The sequence below is a fragment of the Dermacentor variabilis genome, chromosome 7, assembly GCF_050947875.1.
Source record: "Dermacentor variabilis isolate Ectoservices chromosome 7, ASM5094787v1, whole genome shotgun sequence".
In the NCBI taxonomy this organism is placed as follows: domain Eukaryota; kingdom Metazoa; phylum Arthropoda; class Arachnida; order Ixodida; family Ixodidae; genus Dermacentor; species Dermacentor variabilis.
In genome coordinates this window covers 89,058,814-89,081,807 of record NC_134574.1, presented here as the reverse complement: position 1 = coordinate 89,081,807, position 22,994 = coordinate 89,058,814, and the positions used below count along the sequence as shown (strand labels likewise).

The 22,994-nt window shown below is 44.4% G+C and overlaps 1 long non-coding RNA gene across 1 annotated transcript; it reads left to right on the top strand.

The window, feature by feature from the left end:
* The first annotated feature begins 227 nt into the window (after window positions 1-227).
* Window positions 228-14,763, top strand: LOC142586921 (uncharacterized). Its single transcript, XR_012829292.1, has 3 exons — window positions 228-450; window positions 1,732-1,906; window positions 14,600-14,763. It is a non-coding gene; the product is annotated as an uncharacterized LOC142586921 (long non-coding RNA).
* The last annotated feature ends 8,231 nt before the right edge of the window (window positions 14,764-22,994 follow it).

Genomic DNA, 22,994 nt, shown 5'->3' with positions numbered 1-22,994 from the left:
CCTGGGACATGACTTGCGTACGTGTGCGCACGCATGTAAGTGCAGCTGTTGTAACATCTGGAACAGCAGTGGTGCTCTATATACAACAATGAGCCGCTGTGTTGAGTCACCCTATAAACCATTGTTTGGTAACAGCAAATGAAGAGCGAGATAAGTGTAGGGACTGGAGCATTATACATGACCTTTCTTTTCTTAGTGAAATTCAAAAAGTCGGCCTGTCACTTGAATTACCCACATGAGCTAGTGCTAACGCAAGTGTTCTGTCCACACAGAAGTAATAAGAACTAGTGAGCGAGAGTGGCTTAGTTAGTGTGCTTCAAGCCCATCTCGAAATCAGTAATGAATCAAAAGTGCCGACACCTTTACATTCTTTGTGTTGTATTGCAGCTGGCTGTATTCCAAATCGCAAATATTCTATGTCCAACCGCAGGTCATGGTCCCAAAAAGAAGGCAAGTATGCAAGATCACCTTTTCTATGAGTAACAAACACTAAGTGTGTTGTGTAGTAGGCCGTCTGATTTATTGCTAGGAAATTGCTGATGGGGACTGTCTAAAGGGATATCTTATACATCCATTGTCTAGTTTCAAATGGTGCGTGTTTAATGTAAACGCTAATTTGTTTCAAATGACGCTCATAAATTACTCTTCCAACGTTTTCGATTGTACGTAACTTAGAGGACATAGTTTACCTCTTCTTTAAATGTTCAGATCCTGATGCTTTTAAATGGTAAATTCATTTACAAACACTTACTGAAAATAAGTTTTCGTCCTCATTACTGCGATTAGAAAGGGCGTCCTTCACGTTGTAGTAGGACAGATAAACCACGTGTGCGTATTTATATGCGCGTGAATAACATGAATTTTAGGCTCTACTTCTGAAACATATGAGCGTATTATACCAGAAACTCCAAGAGATGTCTGACCAATCAACCGATATGCATTTATACCTAAAGTATTCTCTAAACTATGACTGCACCTGACTTATGTTAAAAGCCTTGATGAACTTCTAATATACAACTTTCAACAACTAATAACACAATAATGCTTGTAAAAAGTGCCGACAACGTGCAAATTGTCATTTTTTAAGGAAACTTCACCTGAACTTAAATAATAATGTACGTAAAGAGTCGTTTACATTTACTAAACTTTGCCTTCGCACTGTATGTGTGCGATCGACCAGCTCTTAGGAAATGACAGAATTCAGTGGTCTTGCGCTTGATGCAAATCCTAGTTTTAGCTTTTCTGTGTTTGTAAACTGTAGGAGTTCAGTAACACGCCAGCAAATAAACTGGGCCTATGTTCACCAAAATAAACGAAACTATGCTTCCATATTGATCAGCCTTTTGACTCTCACCAGTTATAATGGGTCGATGGCTCGTTTCACAGTATAATGAACAGTCACAGACAATTACACAGGACAACTGCGTGAACCCCTTTCTTGAATGGGCGCCTTCAATAGAAAGTGAAAATGAAGGAAATGCATTTTTAGTCAAAGGCGTAATTCTATATACAAGTGCACTGGCAGGTTTTCATTTCCTTGAGACGTCAGCACGTACACAGAGTACGGGAACTGCTGGGAAAGATGCAAACTATAGAGCGCAAGAAAAGTGCGTATTATATTTTAATCAGCTGTGTTTGCATACCGCACACTTAGCTAGAAATTCAACATTTTAGAGGGAAAACATGTGCCTCAAAAAATGATCGTAAGGGCTCGTTTTGAAATGATTGCAGATCCGGTATTATGACCCACACTGTAGTACAAGTGAGGACTGTAAGTTTGGAATGTGCTGCCGAAAAAAGCGCGGAATAGCAACTTGTCATCCTAAAGCGCGGTACGGTAGACGCTGTACAGCAAGTCCAATCAGGGGAACCTATGATGTACATTGCAATTGTGCCTACGGCCAAGGTAAGAGGGTACTTTTTTTCTGCTACGGCAAACATGCGCTGTTTTACAACTTTTAAGTAAGTATTACCGCGTTGTCTGCGCTTAGAATGCCGCATTCGGAGAATATGAATCATTTTAACAATGAATATATCAAACCAAATATGTTCAGTTTACCTAAATCAGAGAATAGGACGTTAATCTACCTGATTCTAGCAAACACGGAACAACATGTTACTTGCAGTTTGTTATTGCTTCGAGGCACAAAATGAGTAAGTGATATTTGCGAGCCATTCTTAGAACCTTCAGTTACTTAATCCTGCACACATCACAATCAAACGTAGTATTACTTCAAGGGAAATTTTCGCTTTCATGATAGAAAACTTGTCCCACCAGCACTTTGCCACAGGAATGATTGTTTAAAATATCTGAGGACATCTAAGCACTTACGAGTTGCGAGTACTAAAGCGTTACTATCCAATTGAACACTTCTGAGGGGTCCTTCGAGTCGCAAGCTCCTCGAGGGCAAACGAGCGCATTTAGACGCTTGACCAATGCGTTCGCTTGGCGCGTTTTCATTTGGCTGTACTGAGGAGCAGTTAGAAAGCAGGCGACAAATCGCGGGGGCAAAGAACGCGTCGGCAAAAAAGGCTTCCAACAGCGAGTGCACGGGTGACGTGGCGTCGCATCGGTGCCCTCTGCTCTCACGCAAGACCTTGCGCGCTGGGAACCACCAGGTTCCCCAGCGGTTTACGATCGAATAACTCATTTGGTCGTAAACCTGAGTGGCATGTCTAGCGATTCACGCCTCTAAATTAAACCCCCCCCCCCCCCAAGAAATCCCGGCGTTGCGGTAACAGTAGCGGAGGTTGCGTCAAAAGATCGCCACCGGTGCCTCTTCTTAAGCGATACAACCGATCAAGACCTTACAATACAAGGCCATGAAATACCCCCAGTCGCTGAATACGAATATCTCGGAGTATGGATAGCCAAAGGGCAGATGTACACGGAAAAGCACAAAGAGTCTCTTACAGCAAAAGGGCGATGAGATGCCGGGATAATGAAACATAGGGCATTGTGGGGGTACAACAGGTATGAGGTACTGAGAGGTAATTAGAAGGGAGTAATGGCTCCGGGGCTTACGTTCGCGAGTGCAGTGCTGTGCTTAAGGGCAGAAGTTCAGTCGAGACTAGAAGTAAATCAGAGAGCTTTTGGAATACTAGCACTAGGTGCCCACGGGAAAACCACAAACGAAGCAGTACAGGGAGATATGGGCTGGGCATCGTTCGAAGCACGGGAAGCTCAGAGTAAAATCCTATACAAAAAACGCCTGACGAAATCGGACGATAACAGGTGGGCAGTTAAGGTATTTAAAATACCTATACAGAAAGAGCATTGACTCACAATAGCGGAAAAGAACTAGGAAGCTAACCAGTAAGTAGGCCAGACACGAGGACGTAGAAAGACAGAGCATTAAATGACAAGTTAAAAACGCGGAAGGTAAAAATTGGATAATTTCAATGGAAAATAATCATAGTGTTGAACTATATCGAGACTAGAAACAGCAGATCAGGAAGGAAGCGTTTTATGATAACTCAAGAGGCAGTGCCGTCCTCTGTGAACCAAGGTCAGGTTGTCTTAGAACGCGGAGCTTTAAAAAGAAATTTAACATAGAAGAAGGCACATGTACTGTGTCTGGTAAATCTGTAGAAACAATAGAACACCTCATACTAAAATCTGATGGTATCCATCCGGATGTCGATACGGGCACAGTCACGCTTCCTGAGTCCCTAGGGTTAAGAGATAACAGTAGTCATGTAAATAAGTATGCGCTGGAAATTAGCAAAAAGCGTTTGCAAGATTGGTGGCTCAAAAGCAGAGAGGTGACATAAGGTTAAAAGTCTATGAAGAAGTATTTAAAGAAAATGGCTAATTTTAATTACTTACAGCACAATTCAACAAAAATAAAAAGCTGAGCACGGTAGCAACTGCAATCACCCCGTTTCAAAGCGGACGCTCCTACCTTCCATCCATCCATCCAGGTGCTTCCTTTCGCCCTGCTCTGCTTCTCGGGGTGCGCTTTGGGCGTGGCATCGCAACCAACGGTAATTTAGGTGTCGTTTTTCGTTAAATGGACCATTCGGTGCATTCAAATCGAAATGGCAGCAGATAGGCACTGCAAAAAATATTTTACAGCACACGCATAGTAAAAATAATAAAAAAGCTATAGATATTTATGATCGCAAACAGTTGGAACGGCTTGTTAAATTTATTAGCGAGAATTCAGTATCACGAAGATTGCCCAATCCACGCAAAATAAAAAAGAACAAATTTAATATTCCGAGGTATGTAATTCGCAGGCATTTTAGGGTAGAGGCTTGGCGAATTGGTCGTAGTTCATAACGGCGGTGTGCACAAAAGTAGAAAAGGATGAACAGAGACGAGTAAAGAGCCGTAACTTCAACTTATCTTTATGCGGACGAGCACGATATATATGCGCGACAAACAGTAAAACACAAAGAAAAGCGGGATACGCAGAACCAGGTCATCATTGATAAGTCACATAACTACACGCGCCCATGACTGCCCTCCGTTCGGCCAAGTAATCTTGACCAGGTCGTGACAATGAAATGGAAGGCGTGCTTACGAAGCGGTCACCTAGATTTGGAATCTGCTACGCTTCTATTATTTCCCGGGTTAACTGCGACCTATTGCTTGCCAAGACCATGCACTCTTGAAGGAGCGGAGTGCACTTTCAATCCCGGCATTGAATGCCAAGATGCCCCTGCACCGTGTTGTACACGTTCTTTCGGTGCACGCGCAAGCGGTCGCTGAGGAATCCGCCCATTTGGCCAACTTAAGCCTTGCCCACTTCAGTGGGATCGAGTAAACGATCTTTTCTACGCATGGGACGAAACCCGACTTGTCCTTGGTAGAGCAGGAAGAAAAGTTGGCACGTGGCGCGTTGACTCGCTTACACAGCTTCTGTTGTTTCTCTGGAGCCGGAAAAAATATACGCACGCTAGCGCCCTTGCCAATCTTCTTTAACATGTGCCACATGCGATGCACATACGGCAGAACGACAGGCCAGCTCTTTTCAGAGACGTCACATCTTTCGGGTCGATGTCCTCGTTGCACAACCTTGAGCAACTTTTCAGCGACCGAAGAAACTAAGTGTACTGAACAGTTGGCTTCTACCGGACGCCTCGCCTGTATGGAGAAACTACTTAGCAAATGTGACGTCCGTCTGATCCTGAGACAGATTTCTTCTCGCCTCAGCAAAACTACCTGGTTTGACCAGCAAACTAAAAACTTGGAGTTATACTCTATAGGCCGGTGTATAAACTTATCATTGCCGGAAACTCTAAGAGACAACAGAAAACTTGAAACATTGGTACACCGGCTGCGTCTTGGTACTGCATTTACGAAACACTTCTTATACAGGATAAAACGTGTCTCTAGTCCACAGTGTTCTTATGGCCATCCAGACGAAGATGTGCATCATCTTCTTCTCGAGTTCACGAAATACGACACACAAAGAACGGTACTGCAAGATAATTTGTTTATATTAGACAGAAGTCCATTCACTCTAAAAAATATACTTGGCCCATGGCCAACTGCGGGCCTTCAAGAAAGAGCACTTCTTTTCTGTGAAAAAGTTTTTAGAGGACACCAACATTTTGGGAAAATATTAAGTATCGGATGATCCAAATACGTTAAATTAGTTAAATAAACGTTGTTCGTGGTTCATAATTGGTTTATGTGGTGAACGCAATCTTACGCAATATGTATAATTCTATTCTGTACTTGCAGTGTATTACATTTGTTGTGTGTTTTGGCTGTTCAAAACATCTGACTATACATGCGCACGTGGACTGAACTGATGCACAGAACTTTGCGACTCATGTACTGTTGTACTGTACATTTCCTATTGATCTGGTGTTCTACATAGTGTTACATTTTATTTCGCTATTCTCCCTTTTTACGCAAATTTGTTTCGTTGGCCAAGTGACAAGGAGTAGCCGGTGCCATCATAAAGGCGCGAACCTCTCCTAACATTCACTACATTAAAAAAATGCGCGGGTGCAACACTTTTTTGAGGACGTTGGCGAGGCAAAGGTTAGTGATGCTCCTCTTAACTAAATTTGCGTGGGCCGAGCTTAAAGGCAAAAGTGGTTTTCCGCTTCTTCGTTCATTCACCCAGCAAATGTGAGTAGGCGTGAAGAAAAGTTTCAAATTAAGAAATCATGGAGTGTCTCAATTGCTGCGGTTGCAAGTGCACCCCCTCCTTCATCAGTGCGTGGTATTGCCAAGTCATAGGTCTCAGTTAACTGAGAAATACCAGAAGCGGACTACATTCACAATCTGGGTGACCGAGGCGAAAGTACCCCTTCCATTTCTCTGTCACGACCTGAACGATATTACCTGGCCAAGCGCAGAGCAATGGTTGGCACCTGAAGTGATTTGACTTAACAGTGATGTGGCTGGCTCTGTGTATCCCTCATTTCTGTGTGTTTTCTTGTTTCCCGTGCGTGTACTTATGCTCGCGCGCAAATAAAGGTCACTTTGAAATAAGTGCTCTTTATTCGTCTCTGTCCTTCTTTTCCTACTTTTGTGCGCAACGCAAGCACTGTCGAAAGCTTTGCAAGCATAATAGTGTTTTAGTCATTGTGCATCTGCTTCTGAAAAAAAAAAGCAGGAGACTGGGCATATGGAGTTATTGCGCATTTTCAGGGTCAAGAATTGCTATAAAGTGCGAAAAATCTGGGGAAACATTGATATATTCGTAAGTAGTGGAATTTTATTTTTCACAAAACTTACATGAATTAAATGCCTAATGCGGGATTATTATGTTCTTCAGAAAGTTTCGATAAGCGAACCACCAGGCCAGTATATATGGGAATTCGCAATCGCGGCCTAATTCAGAGACTCAGCATATTTTTTTAGTGCGGAGGATGAACAATGTTGCGAAAAAAAACGAGTCGTCTGGTAAATGATGCTCTGCATAAAGTTGAAATCGCTTTGAGTTTTTCCTCATTTTGATCACCGCCTTTCTATATCACGGTCCCCAATGGCGCGAAAGAAAAATGGCCATTTGAATTTGATGTTCTCTTGTGGGAAGTAATATTTGATTGCTACATGAAACTTTATAAAACTGAAGGAATCAATCTCTCAGGCATTACGGTGCCTACATTTTTATCTTCACTGAAACAATGTAGCAAGCACTTGTATATATTCGAAGTGTTATCTGTTGGTAGACATTACTGTTACAGTGTTCAGCGGATAAAAATTTCAGGTCTTCTCCCTAATTCAACCAAATGGCTGCAATGTAATTATCCTGATGTGTGCGCACACTGTTGTGTTGAATCAACAAAAACCTAAACTCGATTTTCCATGTCTGTGCAGGGAGGCTGAAATATATTTATGGTGTTCCATGCTCGGGGAGGCACATAGTGAATAATTGAATATTCGACAAAGTGAAATATCTTTAACAATGAACAAACAAAAACGATTTTACTGACTGATCATATCGAAGATGGAGCCCAAGGGCTTGTGAGTGTATAATTAAGGTCAAATTACGGGCCGCACTTATGTAATCGTGCTCCGCGACTCGGGAAAAAGACGAAGGCCACGACCATGCGGGTAATAAATATAAAGAAACACAAGAATCAGTATCAAACAACAAAGAATTAGAAATGTAAATCTGCGGATAAGCAGTCTAAGCCCAGTCTCGTATTACAAAGTTTTGCAAAGTGTTAAAAACAGTTTTAAAACTGAAACAATGATCTTCCTACACTCTTAGTCAATGCCGGTTTAAAACAACCCATATAACGGGAAAACTAGATCAAACTTTTGACGCTTCGAAACGGCTCACTCGAAGCCGCCTACTGTCTGCGCGGCCTATTTTATGCGGTTCGCATTTAAACGGCCCCGTTTGTTGCAGGTAAGAGCCGCTTAAAAACAGCACGCATAACGCCAAATCTTTGTGCGGTATTTCAGTTTTGTCCGGCTTACTAGGGGCTCGCATTCATGCGGCCCAATGGGCATTTTTGACGAAAAAATAATTTTTTGATAGACAGGGGCGGCCCAGGGTAATTTCGCGCATGGTTTATACGTATTGCTTAGATCCACATTATAGAAAACCGAAAAGGTTCTTCATGCAAACATGGAAACGAACATTATATCAACATGCACACACTGGGAATCGAACTCGGTTATAACCGTGACAACCGAACATTCTAACCGCTGCACCACATGACTACGCTGACACGGAGAACTTGCATACCTATTTGTACATACATTTGTGCTGCCGAGGCTGTCGTTTTATGTCGATTCTTCATCATCGGCGATCGTGCGTGGTGTACTCATATTTGGATAACTGTTGCCGATGCTTGTGTGGTTGGTGACAGTAAGGATGTATTTAAATGAGCAGCAGTATACGACTACCACTTTCAACAGCTGTAACAACAACAGGTTAAAAGGTGTAAGATTACGGAGCATGGGCGCTGCGTGTAAAGAAAAACTGCTTCGCAGGTAAATGTTGTTATTGAACATTTTGCCTTTATTTGATAAGCTGCGGATTCGTCACTGCAGTCGCAGTTTAGCCGGGAACTTCACCTTGTCTGAGAAACTTTCAACCTCGTTCACAAGGTTCAGATAAATTTGACAGGCCACCAACATACAGAGCTACAAATATACATAACTGCACTTTCTTCAAAGTTGCGCTACCTCGACGGTATGGCCGCAATACGGCTCCACTGTTCTGAGACGTCGAACAAGCAGGTGGGATGTTGCCTCCGCGTCTAAGTATTTCGAACAGAAAAATACACCTGTTCACTTCCTATGGCCGCAACAGGGATGCCGCGTCCGTAAGACTGACAGATATAGCTTTCTTGAGTACAAAAAAAAATATATTCTCAAACCGTGCCTTTTATGGCGCTCTGTTGTAGTTATTGATTCAGTGTTTATTTTAAAGAGGCAAGGCGCGTCACTAGGTCTGTTCGGGAGCGTAGCATAACTGTATTCCAAATATCGGAAGCTTCACTGCTTTGCTAAGGTTATCAACTTTCCCCTGTTGACCTGCCGGGTGCATCTGACGTTGAGACTAGCTACCGTGGCCATACCTGCAGTGTCATCGAGGTGCCGGTTGCATCAGACGTTGAGACTAGCTACCGTGGCCATACCTGCAGTGTCATCGAGGTTAAAAGAAGAAAGGGAGGAAAAAATGAAGGCGTCGTTAAAGAATGTATATTGTGAGTCACGAAACTGCTGTTGGTCGCGAGGGACGCTGTAATTTAGGGCTCCGGAATAATTGTGACCACCGGGGGTAAGTTAACGCGCACCGAAAGGATTACACATGCGTTTTTGCATTTCCGCAGAAATGCGACAAGGCGGGGTCGAAGCGCTAAAACGATACCACGGAGAATGTAGTCAAAATAACCATTCAATGGTTTGAAAATGTATAACCAGGCGCGATTTTGCCGGCGTATCGAAGCCGACAACGGCTCCATTCCTAGCCTTGGAAGCGAATGCCTCCGACGCAATATGAACCTGGAATAAACAAGATTAGCCCGTTGTGTCTTGTGCTACATATGTATGAGGAGCACCACCGCAATGAGCACTTTCTGCTATCTGGAATGCAAGCGATTCTCCGTGCGACAGAAGAGCCGTATTCATGCACAAACTACGTTTAATTATGTCTCTATATACCGTATTTTCGCGCTTCTAAGCACCCCCCTCTATTTTTGCAAGAAGGTTAGCAAAAAAAATTGCATGCGAATCTAAGCAAAGCCCCCTCCCCCCCCCCTATTTTTTAGCAAGAGTGCGTAGACAAGGCCGCCAAACGCGCTTGCCCACTCTGGAATCATTGCTCGGCGGACCTGCAGGCACACGGTCGATGCTTCTGTTGGACGCATTTCGCGGCCATCTGACCACGGAGGTAAAGACAACGCTTCGGAATATCAATAGCGACGTGGTTGTAATTCCGGGTGGCATGACGCCAGCGCTGCAACCCCTCGACGTTTCAGTCAACAAGGCCTTCAAAGTCAATCTCCGACAGGAGTACGAAGAGGGGGTGCGAAACCCTCACCGGAAGAAGACACCCACGTGAAAGCTGCAGAAAGTGTCCCCATCAACCATCGCAAAGTGGATTTCGCATGCGTGGAAGAGGGTCCAAGTGCACCTTGTGGTCAACTAATTTAAGAAAAGCTCGATCACAAAGGACTTCGATGGAACGGAAGAGGACCTGCTGCGGGATACCGAGAGCAGCGGTTCAAGCGGTGCGACGAACTCGAGTGGCAGTGACAGTGACTGAGCATCCTACGCAAGCGGTGGGTTCACTGTCTGCACCGATTTTTCTTTTGAATGCTTGCAAAATAAATTGTTATTTCTCGCGCCCATCTCGTCCTGATGTCGCAGCGAAAAGAGGGAGGGAAGGGGGTAATTCTAGATTTGTCCAATCTAACCACCCCCCCTTCCTTTGGGCATCGCAATCATGAAAAAAGAAGGTGCTTAGAATCGAGTAAATACGATTATATATACATATATATATATATATATATATATATATATGTGCGTGTGTGTGTGTGCGTGTGCGAGTGTGTGTGTGTGTGTGTGTGTGTGTGTGTGTGTGTGTGTGTGTGTGTGTGTGTGTGTGTGTGTGTGTGTGTGTGTGTCTGTGTAAGCATGCCAACTGTATTAAAGTGGACGCGCTGTATAGAACGGGCACGACGCTGGTGTGCTGTGTCATGCAAAGTTAGGTGTGCCACGCAGTTGTTGCAAGCAGGTGAGATGGACGGCGCACTTGCATACCTGATGATCTCGAAGGCGAGATGGAATTCGGATTTAGGTATCATGTACATTAGACGAGTTCTTCTGCCTTCATTATATTCGCTATATCAATGCACCTATATATACAGTAATTGCAAGCATGAGTTTTTCTCGTACCGACTCTAGCAGAATGTCCACTTCATCTGTGTACGCAATCTGACCGCATGTTGTTGATTCATGCAGACATCTTTGTGCATATATAGACAAAGAACATATTCTTCAAAGGATAATGATTTATTTACACACAACAAAAGTGCGCAGCATAGTTTAACTAAGTTCTTAACACAGAATGAGGAGTGATCTATCAGGCTCAGATAGTAAAAAAGTAAAAGACACACAGCAACAGGAAATACAAAAGCCTACAGCTTTTAAAATGTGAAACAAGCATAATGCATGAATATACAGGAACTCCATGAGGTTATGGTCACAAAACTTGAGCGTCTCACTTCGTAGCTTTTTCGTTGATTACAAAACTTTGTTTATGACCGAAGTTATGTAAAACACCAGATAACATCAATATCAGGAACAGAACACGCAAACGTCCCAAACTTAGTGTAAGGTCACATTTTTATGAATAGATTATCTAATGAGGAATTTAGGCACCTAAGTGCTCACAGCTAATGAAAAGATAGCTATCCATGACTAGCCTAAAGAAAGAAAGAATAAAAGTGCTCCAAAAAATGTGCGTATTTGAATTGAACTCATCACGTAGCCGAGCAACAGAAAAGAATTTTGTCCTGCGGAGCACGCTCCGTATACATGTCGCCTTGTTTGTGTGAACGCAGAGAGATGCAATTGAAATTCCTTCAGTTTACATTACCAATAACAGAAAAAAAACAAGCCTTTTCAAAATGCATTTCACTTTGACATAATTGCTCCGTCATCACAAACACATCAGATATCCTTCGTATATTTTGCTTTTTTTTTGTCCTGATGACTCCTGGACCGCTAGTTGATCGTAATAGTTGGGAAAAAAAAGAAATTCCACTCAATCTTAGACAATTCCAGAAACTATGCACCTTGGCCCTGTTAGGGCTATGTTTTCTTCAATAGTTTTTTCAAGGCCAATATTGCAGTTATCCCACACGAAACAAGTCTAAATATTAGCCGTGCGCTTCTAAGGCTGCGAGATAACGGTACGAGGTCTATTATGGGACTTCCCTGATCTGTAGTGGCTAAAAAACCAATCTCGGCTGCTGCTTAATTACGCCTTGTTAGGGAGAGACAACCGTTATCCAGAATGTGTTATTGATTGCGTATGATTGTTCTTAACCCTTGCGTTGCCCTCCTAATTAACATGCGGGTTATTGCTATAGTGCGCTGCATCGCATTGATCTGCGCACATTCCTTTCCTTCTTATTTTAAATACCGGCTCTCCTGTTTTCTTCAATTCCAATTTTACCCTTTCCATAACATAAAGTAGGTCGCTCGCATTTACACTGGATAACCTGCCTCTCTTCTTCCAAGAGCACGTTCCAGCATTATAAAACTTATCTGGTATGAAACGCGCAAAGACGACGACGAACAATCTAGTCAATCTTGTCTAGTCAAGCTAGTCAAATTCATTGCAAAGGTTTGCAAATGTAAGCTAAATATTCCCTCCTGCCAGAAGCCGTGTCAATTGGGTTAGATTATTTATCAGAATCATGAGCCTATTTTATGTCCACTGCAGGACGAAGGCCTCTCCCTGCGATATCCAATTAGCCTTCATCTGCGCCTAGCGATTCCAAGAAGCGCCCGCGAATTTCTTCGTTTCATCACCCTACCCTATCATCTCCTGCCCTCGATTACGCTTCCCTTCTCGTGGCAACCATCTGCAACTCTAATGGTCCAGCGGTTATGTAATCTACGCATAACGTGCCCTGCCCAGCTCTATTTTTTATCCTAACGTCATTTAGAATATCGGCTATACCGTTAGCTCTCTGATCTACAACGCTGTCTTCCTCTCTCTTAATGTTACGCCTCACATTCTTTATTCCTTCGCTCTTTGCGTGGTCATTGACTTGTTTTCGAGCTTCTTGATCACTCTCCAAGTTTCTACCCCATATAGTAGCACCGGTAAAATGCACTCATAGTACACCTTTCTTTTCAAATATAATGGTAAGCTTCCAGTCAGGGCCTGACAATGTCTGCCGTATGCGCTCCAACCTATTCTACTTCTACTCTAAACATGCTTCTTGCAATCAGGGTCCCTGCGAGTAATTGACTCAGGTAAACGTACTACTTCACAGACTCTAGAAGCTGAGTGGCGATCCTGAAGTCTTGTTCGCTTACGCGGCTATTGATCTTTATATTTGTCTGATGCAGATCAATCTTCAACCCCATCCTTGCGCTCTCTCTGTTAAGGTCCTGGTAATTTATTGTAACTCGTCCCCAGAGTTGCTGAACAAGACAATCCCATCTGAAAATCAAAGGTTGCTGATATATTTGCCATTGATCATCTCTCCTTAGCCTCCCCTTTTTAATAGTTTGAATACTTCTTCCAAGCACACAGTAAATAGCATTCGAGCGATTATGTTTCCTGGTCTGACCCATTCTTTCTAGGCAACGTCCTACTTTCGACAATTAAGGTGTTGCTTCTTAGCTGGGAGTCCTCCATAGCGGAAGATGTGGCCGCTAGTCTGCACTGTATAACCCTCATCAGTTCTTTTAACCTCACTAAAACCAATGATGTCCTAAACAATGCCTGATAGTTCCTGAGAGAATCCTGCTAAGCGAGGTTCACTCAAGAGAGTTCAGGTGTTAAAGGTTGCGAGGGTCAGTTTCCCTTGGCGACGAGTCCTCATGCAGAGATTCTCAGTACCCTCTGCCGCGTTAGCGGTTTGACCACCACCTTGTCAGGTGCTCCCCCGCTGCTGGGGGCTGAGGGTCATTGGTTCATCAAATTAGTCATTTGGGAGGGGGTCGGTTTCACCAAAATACCAGAAAAAAATTAACAGAAAGAAATTAACATTTCTTCACTGCGTAGAGAATGACATGAGGTTTAAACTCCTAAACCGCTGGTTTAAACTTTTTCCGCTGTACATACTGTAGTTTATTGTATATTTAAGTTCAACTTCACCATTCACTTTTGCTATTTTTCTTATTTCTTCTTTACCTGTATTGTACAGGGATTCACTAGTGGCATGCTAATTATTTAATTTTGCAATAAGTGCCCTTTCATAACACATGCTGTTTATCTTTTCAAAAGACACTGGTGCCAACTACATTTAGTCTTTATCAAGTTAAAAATTATATTCTACCAAACCTTTATACACTTCTGTTCGAAAGTTCGTTGCACCTCTTAAACATTAGAGTCCTACAAAAGTGGACAAGTGTGTTTGAACTTTTTTAAAGTGCGCGGCAAAATAGATTTGATTAATCAATTATTTCATTGCAAACCCTGCATCGAAAACTGTAAATCGATTGCAGAATAAAATTATGAATGATTATTCGGTAATCGAATGAAAAATAAATCGTCCATCCTTATTGTCATGCCCACTTTCCTTTTTTCATGATGGTCGTGAAAATCAAAACTTAGCCCATGACCTTGAATGGTGAACGAGCACATGGCACCACGGCAACCTGCACTTCACCGCTGACACTAATCAGCACTACCGCGTCCTCAGTGAAAGTTTGCTAGGATGACCGCCATTTTCTAGATGTAAGGTGTACGACGTAGGCTTGGCAGTGGCGTATTCATTTCGCATGTAACACCAAGCGCCCAGCTTTGTTTTTCTTCGTTAATATACGCAATTAAAATGAAGGAGAGTCCTTTAATGAAAAAAATAAAGAATTTGAATAATAACGTTCTACCCAAAGAAGGCGTGTTGTTTTCTGATTTGTGCTTGTATATCTGCTCATTTCATTGAGGACGAAATACTTATCTTTTTTTCTCTTCTTTTACAGGGATGTGTCTCCATGGGATATGTACATAAGGCAGTGTGAGATACTATCATTTCCCGTACGATTCTTTCTTTGAAAAGCTGATAAACGCTAATCGAGAATTTGTGAGAAAAATACAGGCAAAAACATACACGCATAAATACATTCACAGTATTTGTTTGTATGTGCACTCCCATTTATTCTACATGCTTTAGGCGTCGTACTCGCGTTGAATGCTACCGAACTGGTGAAACATGAATGTTGCGTAGCAGTTGACGCCACTCGCGTTTCACGCACTCAGGCGCTATAGACAACTGCGTTGATTTTAAATTGTTATGTCCCCGTATCGAAGGGCCTTTTTGCGGTCTCTACTATGCAAAAGACACCTTAGGCACAAAATAATGGAGAAGTCAGACGCACTGTCCCGTTCCAAGAAGTCGGCTTGACAGCGGAGTAAGAGCTTGCACTCTGACTTCCCCTACCGGCAGGAGGACTGTGCGGAACGCATACGAATGTGCTTTATATTTCGTCCGCGGCGCGCAAGCTCTCATGTTACATGGGTCTGTGCACGTAAAGCTGAAAGTGGTTATTTAAACTCTGAAAAAAAATTATGTACATAACGTATTTTTTTCGAAACGAACAAGACATTTTCATTTATGTGTGAATGAACCTCAACAGTTAAACCCCGTTTTATGTTTAGGAATCTGTCTTGAATATGGCAACTCGCGTTGGCCGATCTCGAAGACAACGCAGTCTAAAAACTGGGCCCGTGTGCTACTGAGATGACTTAGTCTGTGTCACTGGTTTTGGACCAATGTGTATGAACCACTGGTTGTGATATGGTTTGGTCACTGGTTCGGCCTCAGGCGTCACTAAGAGACGTCACTACGCCGTCGGGGCACATGAACATGGTAGCTGGCGTTCGCTACGCCGGGGCGTTGCACTACGATGGTTAAGCGAACCCACGCCGCCATCCATCTCTGTCGCCCAGAATTGCTTGTTGTTGAGGAGATCAGGTGGGGAGGTTGACGAAAACGAGAAAGGGGTTTATTTTACATATTTACACAACGATCCCGCAAATATGGGAGCACATTCGATGTCGGAGTTCTCTAAACATCTGATCTCACTGCACGTATGAGCCCGCTCCTCAGCACAAACCGCAGTGCACCGAAGGTGCGCGCTTTTAAAACAGTTCCTTTCCTTAGTTACCTACATAAGCGAATTCGCTGACCTCGTTGCGGCCAATCCTAGGAGTCCTATATTGCATATAATTCCGCCCGCGGTCCACCACGTTGTTAAACATCGCCTCTGGTGTCCGAACTTTAAAGCAAGCGCGAGGTAATCTGGGCACAGGTGTTCACGCTCCTTCCACGAAACTCGTGGACACCATTTCCTTGCTCGACGTGACGGTCAGCTTATGAGGATCATGATAATCTAGCTTCGTCGTCGTTACCGCTTCCATGGCGAGTGGCGGTTGTTGTCGCCTCGAAGTGAGCTTCTTTGTTTGCGGGTCGACGTCGGTATTGGGCCCCATCGTAGTCAATGCGGGTGCTGATGAAGGGACTGCCTCGTGGGGGGTCCAAAGGCATTCACATTGGCGCTTTGGGATGCAACAGACACCTCCGCCGCCGGGAGATCCGACCTGAGGGCGACCAGTTGTCAGGTTGCCCGAAGCGTCGGTGTTCAGTCGCGACCTCGGCGTTCCTTCTAGAAGTAATGGCTGATGACACACTGCTGCTTGAGGTCCCAGCATTTGCATCATTGTGGCCTTCTCCTTGGGAACCCACAAGCAAACACACAACCGTAAGGCACAGAAAAGCGCCATTCTCGCAGCGAGAGCCATCGGAACTAGCGTACAAATTTATCCACCTGTCCTATTTAATGAAAACACAACAGCAACAATGAAATCAGTAAACATCCGCTGAAGCCCAGACTTTTGAGACTACACCAAGACTCACAGCCTTCTTGCGGCATCTGACATAGAAGAGTCACTACCAGCGACAAGGCTCACAAGCACCCTGCATTCGCTATATACCCAACAGGCTATGTTTCTCCCAATAAGTTGGCCCCAAATTTCAAGCTGCCAAATCAGGCACTTCCCACTGGGGCGTCTCCATGAGCAGGCTTTCGGTGTATTGCGACACCACATACCTGAGCACATGAGGATCTGACCATCCCGCATGTAGCCCTGCGCGGCTAAGCCGTGTCTGGGTGCTGAGATGATGCCGGGTGTTCGGCCCCGGCATATGTAACGCACATCTTTGGCCTCTGCTTCATATGGCGCCTCCGGACTGACCCACTTGCAGGGAATCGGCAGTCGTCTTTCCCTGTCTTCAATCTTCGTCTTTCTCTCTCCCTTTTAACCTTTCCTATCTTCTATTTTCTTCCATTTACTTCCAATGTTCCTGGTGGCAGGGGTTAACCATATTTTTTCATAACCAGACATGATACGTACTTGAATTTAGCGGGACCGCACAACTGGCGTTTGTAGGACGAATGTTTAAAGGTCCTACAGCCCCTCCTTGTTGGGTTCCATGGTGGGTGGGTGGCGTTCCTGCCGAGAGAACATTATTTTTATGCCTTGCTCCTTCCCTGCAATACACCATCACCACCAGAAAAGGGGGCGCACCGCAGAAGTCTTTTAGTTTTTTTGCGCACCAGAAAGAAAACGTTCCCCACTACCACGTCAAAGACAGCATAAATCTAGAAAAGGCAGTGAAAGCCATCTCTCCCTTCCTCGTTTCGGCGTGCCTCACACAGAGCATAGAAGCCGGCTATAAAGATACGAAATTGGCTAGCGGTGACAATCTCCTTCAACTCCGAGGTGTGAAACAATATGAGAACCTGCAGAACCTAGTAACAATTCGTGACTTTCCTATAACCGTTACCCCACACCACACTACAAACACCAGTCCTGGTGTAATTTCGGAAGATGATTTGGTGTAGCGAAGTGAGACTGATGCCTTACAGGGTTGGAGTGAATAAAATGTCATTGATGTCAAAAGAATTAGGATGAGACGTAAAAGAAAAGAAATTGTGCCCAAGCACCTCATTCTAGCAATTGATTCAAATGTACAGTGCGAGACTACCAAGGCAGGCTACGCAAAAAAATCAAGCCGTACGTCCCCAATCCGTTGCGATGTTTCAAATGTCAGGACTTTGGCCGCAGCTCACACAGCTTCCAAGGTCTACTGGCTTCGAGAAAATGCAGCGCTTCTGGATCATGCAAGAATACACCACGTTACGTAAACTGCGACGGGGAGTGCCCGTACACAGCGGTCCTGTCCATCCTAGAAAAAGGAAAAAGAAATCGTTACAATCAAAGTGAAGTAGAATATATCGCTCAAAGAGGCACGAAAGTAGGGATCGTGCCTGCCAGAGAACAGCTTTGCCGAAGTGACGCGTCAGGAGTGCGATGCTCGCACGCGTAATGCGAAGACGTCGGATCGTTCCCCACCCACGGCAAGTTGTTTTTTCATTCGCTTTCATTGCGATAAATTTATCATTCCTTTATTTTAATTAATAACTACAAGTAATTTCCCCTGTGTTTTCCTTGGTGTCATTGTTTGTTGGCATCAGAGGCACCATATTTTAATCCATTTCCTTCAACTCCAGTACTCGTGCACAGAATTTGGGCTGATGCTTCAGAGACACATGCCGGCATTTAATCCATTTCCTTCAACTCCAGTACTCGTGCACAGAATTTGGGCTGATGCTTCAGAGACACATGCCGGCATTTAATCCATTTCCTTCAACTCCAGTACTCGTGCACAGAATTTGGGCTGATGCTTCAGAGACACATGCCGGCATTTCTTATGCTGCAGTCAGCCTATCCCCAAAATCCGACAGTTTGCACCCGGAAGCAAGCATCTTTACGGCGGAGGGCTTGCACTCTTGTCGGCTGCACGGCGCATGAAGGAAACAAAACTAGAAAAAAGTAATAGCATTTACACATTCACTGAGGGTCGTCAAAGGCTTAATCTCTCTATAAAATAAAAAAGTCCTGTCTTTACGGAACTTTGTTCAATCCTCCGCGCTTTGTACGCATCTCATCAACAAAAGATATTATGCTGAGTATCTGGCCACATTGGCATTGAGGATAATATGCTTGCTGACCGTATAGACACATAAGTAAACACAAAACAAAGTAATTCTTCCATAGCTGTCCCTGTTAAAGATTTAAATTCCTTCCTATGCGAAAAATTGAGGAGCCATTGGCAACCTACGCGGAAAAGAGAAAGGCTTATTTACTTCCTGTTAGTAAGGCATAAGAAGAATAAGAGTGGGCTGGGGTGTGTTTGGCAGGCATTCTCAAATCATGAACAGCATGTTGCCACTACCCTCAAGAGAAAAGTATATAACAGCTGTGTCTTACCAGTATTCACGTATGGGGCAGAAACCTGGAGGGTTACGAAAAAGGTTCTGCTTAAATTGCGGACGACGCAACGAGCTATGGAAAGAAGAAGGATGGGTGTAACGTTAAGGGATAAGAAAATAGCAGATTGGGTGAGGGAACAAACGCGAGTTAATGACATCTTAGTTGAAATCAAGAAAAGGAAATGGGGGCACGGGCAGGACATGTAATGAGGAGGGAAGGTAACCGATGGTCATTAAGAGTTACGGACTGGATTCCAAGGGAAGGGAAATGTAGCAGGGGGCGGCAGAAAGTTAGGGTGGGCGGATGACATTAAGAAGTTTGCAGGGACAACATGGCCACAATTAGTACATGACCGCGGTAGTTGGAGAAATATGAGAGAGGCCTTTGCCCTGCAGTGGGCGTAACCAGGCTCATGATGATGATGAGTAAGCCAAACGTAGGAGACTGGCCACCATTATCAAAAGTATGACATACTCAAGTTATTTTTTGCCGTCTTAGGATACATCATACGTATGGCACTCACTCGTACTTATTAACCGGTGATGACCTCCCTATATTCGATAAATGTGGCAAGACGCCAACAGTCCTTCATGTTTTCTTAGAGTGTAGGGAAGCGGAAACTCAAAGAAAACAGTACTTCGCCCCTGCATACACTCAACATATTCCCCTCTAATAATCAACTATTTGACAATAAGTCAGTTTTAGCTTTTTTACGTGATGTGGGGCATTGTATGTTATTAGCCTAGGTATACGTAGCACATCCTGTCATTAGAGGATGCGGCTGCGATTACGTTTTTGTAAAGAACGAACCGCCCAGGCCTTCTATTCACGGGCTCAGTGGTGAAGTACGAGTGCTACTGCTACCCACATGCTTAGTACATAATTCTTTACTAATAGGGCTTTTATGATCATAGCATACACCATTACTCCTTGTCATTAATTTGTTACTTGTAATTTTCACGCACCTTACAGTGAGTGAGCTTCAGGCCCTTTTAAAGCCAAGCGATATCTACCTTCCGTAATTCACCTATCGACCTCATTCGCAAACCACTTGCATAGCGCTTTTTAGCCATATCTGGCCCTTGTGCCACTAAACATCAGACATCATCATCGTCATCAAAGATATCTCTCCTGTTCCTTTGAGTTCAACTAAACCAAACTGTAGAGCTGCACGAGAACAGAAGTAAACTAGAGAAAATGCTCTAACAAAACCCTTATCGCCGCATAATAAATGAAGTTGTGAAAACACCGTGCGATCAGTCAGCCACACGTACACAGCATGGAGTTCCGCGTTTCCGTGTGCATCGAAATATCAAGCAGAAGGGTATGAAAGCTCCGCGATAAAATTCACCGAGAATTACGACACTCTCTAATGCGAAATTTGAGCGCAGCTCTATACATGTCTCACTTCGCGTGTCAATATTTTGCATTACAATTGCATGGGTACAAAGTTTATATTACGAAAAAAAAAACGTATGGGGGAGGAGGAGGAGCAACTTCATTATTACAGAAGTCGTTGCGTGGGCTATTCCTGGGTGGTTCCCTCTGACAGGGCTCTACTGGCGATCGCGGCTCGCCGGGCCTGGTCGACGGTCGCCAGTTGGCTTCCGAGGTCCAGTTCGGAGAGTCTCACCTCGCAACACCCCGTAGCGAGTGCGTGTGCTTTGACTCGTGGCGAAATCTCGTGGCGAAAGTTCATCCTGGATTGCAGAATATTCGCCGAAGAGTTTCTGTAGGGTTGTATTTGTTTCTGTTTTGGTACTTGAAGGATTGATGATGCTGCGGAGTATGTTCCACGTCTTTTTGGTCCTTAGCGTGCCTTTAAGCGAATCACAGAACGTTTTGAGTAGCGCTCTTTGTTTGCATACAGAAGACGCGCGTTAGTCTGCCGCCCGCCATATCCTAGCAATTGTCGCCCGTCTTGCGCGCCAGAGCGCTATACTTCTCACGCTTTCGTTTCATCAACGACGAGAGCGGCCCTTCATCGCGGGAAAGCGTACCACCGTTGTCAGCGGCGACAACGCCCAAGGGAGCGTTACATCGAGCTTTACTCGTAGGCGCTCGCCATCAATCCTTGCAGGAGCAGTGTGACCGGCGTCACACACGGTGGTACATCAGACTGACCTCAACAGATTACGCCACGGAAAAACGTAGCCCTCGCCACCTCCCGCCACCCTCCCCAAGGCAGATGAGACGCCCACGCGGCTGCGGATGCCGAGGCGGTCGGCAACTCAGCGCATGCGCAGGCCCTTTTCCCTCCGCTCCTCTCCCCCGATCCACCTCTTGCTTTCATTGCAGTCTCCTCCTCCTCCTTCCTCCTCGCGCGCGCTTTTTCTTCTTCCGCTGCGCTTCGCGCTCACTTTCAATTTTTTCTGTGCGCGTTCGCTCGGTTCGACGTACGATGCCGAAGCACGCCGAGGCTCACGCAGGAAGGAGACAAGAGCTCCGCTCTTATAAATGATAGTTGCAATATCATGTGCAGCATAAACGTCCCTAACAATGGGTTTGTGCTCTAAGCCCGTTGTTATCGCACGTACTAGTGCCACAGAGAGCCAAACTTGCCTCATGAATGTATTATGGGAGTCACTCTAGCTTTGGGGTCAAATCTACGTGCGGTGAAATCTACATGCGAACCTGTCTTTTCTCTTGTCCACATGGGACATGCGCTAAATGAACAAAAAATACCTTGCGCAAGTTACAGGTTCAACACTACAAGAAAATTTGCACGCATTTAGGAGTATTTCCAAATACGCTACAAACTAAACTAAAAGCGCTGCGGTCTTCTAAATACGTTTGTGAGCTATGCACCAACGTTTTGCGTATTGGTGTCCACGCAAGCCATGTGTTAAGGTGATGGTACAAAGAGCGTCTAAAATTAAGCACTTAAACAACGGTTGCTCAAAACTATCGCGTTCTGCCTTCAAATAAAGACCATGCGAACACTTTCGAAAAGTGCACTGACACTAAAGTGCGCCACTACATGCTTCTAAATATTTAGAAGCTACACTTATCACAGTAATTACCTAGACTTGACATTACACAGCCTATCTCACACAAAAAAATGTTGTGTGCCTAAATTAGGAGCGAGATATGATGAAAACAGTTTCGAACATTCATGCCCGCGCAATTGAATTCTTCCAGAACATATCTGAGCTTCTAAAATAAGCAATCTGAAAAACATTTAAGGTTGCATATTGAAACGATATCTAGTCTCGCAGATCTCATAACTTCTAACCACGCATTAAAAATAAAGAAACGAACAAGTTGTTCTTTCCACAAAACCTGCATTGCCGCTTTTCATCTTCAAGCCGCCTTCGAAGCCGGCACGGTCGGAAAGCTTTGTCAACCAGGGAACATAAAGGGCACGCAGGCCATTCCTCTTCTTGGAAACCCCCACACTTTACAAATACTAGCAACGCGCTTTCTATGTATCCCACTACGGCTTCACTGCTTCGTATTATCAATTCACCTAACGTTAAAACTTCGATATGACGTGTATACATAGTAGACCTCGGAAACAACTGAACGACGGGAAAAACAATTACCCCCTGGTCTTTGTCCACTTTCGCGCCGAACGCACCCTTCTTAGTCGTCCGGCGGCTGGGATGCACTCTGACTGCAAACACTGCAAGCGGTAAACGCTCTTTCATAACTATTGGACATAGTGCTTAGCGCCTTTCCCTTCATTCGCCCGCGTCGCTTTCTCTGCCACATTCCGTAACAAGAGCTTCGTGGTGCAGTCAACACCCCGCTTCCAAGGGTACGCTCATAGCATCCACATAACACTACTGACTCTGCAATGCCTTTCTATTAGCATGCTTCATAATGATAATTTTCGAACCTTCAGCTCGCAGCTCGTGATGACCGGCACTTCTCTCGTTGTTCATGATTTCTCTCTCAACTGCTCATTCTGGATGATTAGCCGGTAAATTATTCCTCGCAATGCTACCTCGACTGGCGGAGAGGTTAACAAGCTTACGGACAACGCAGGTAGTTTCTTTTGGGTAACATATATCGCGTTCCTAGGAGTGGTTCATATCT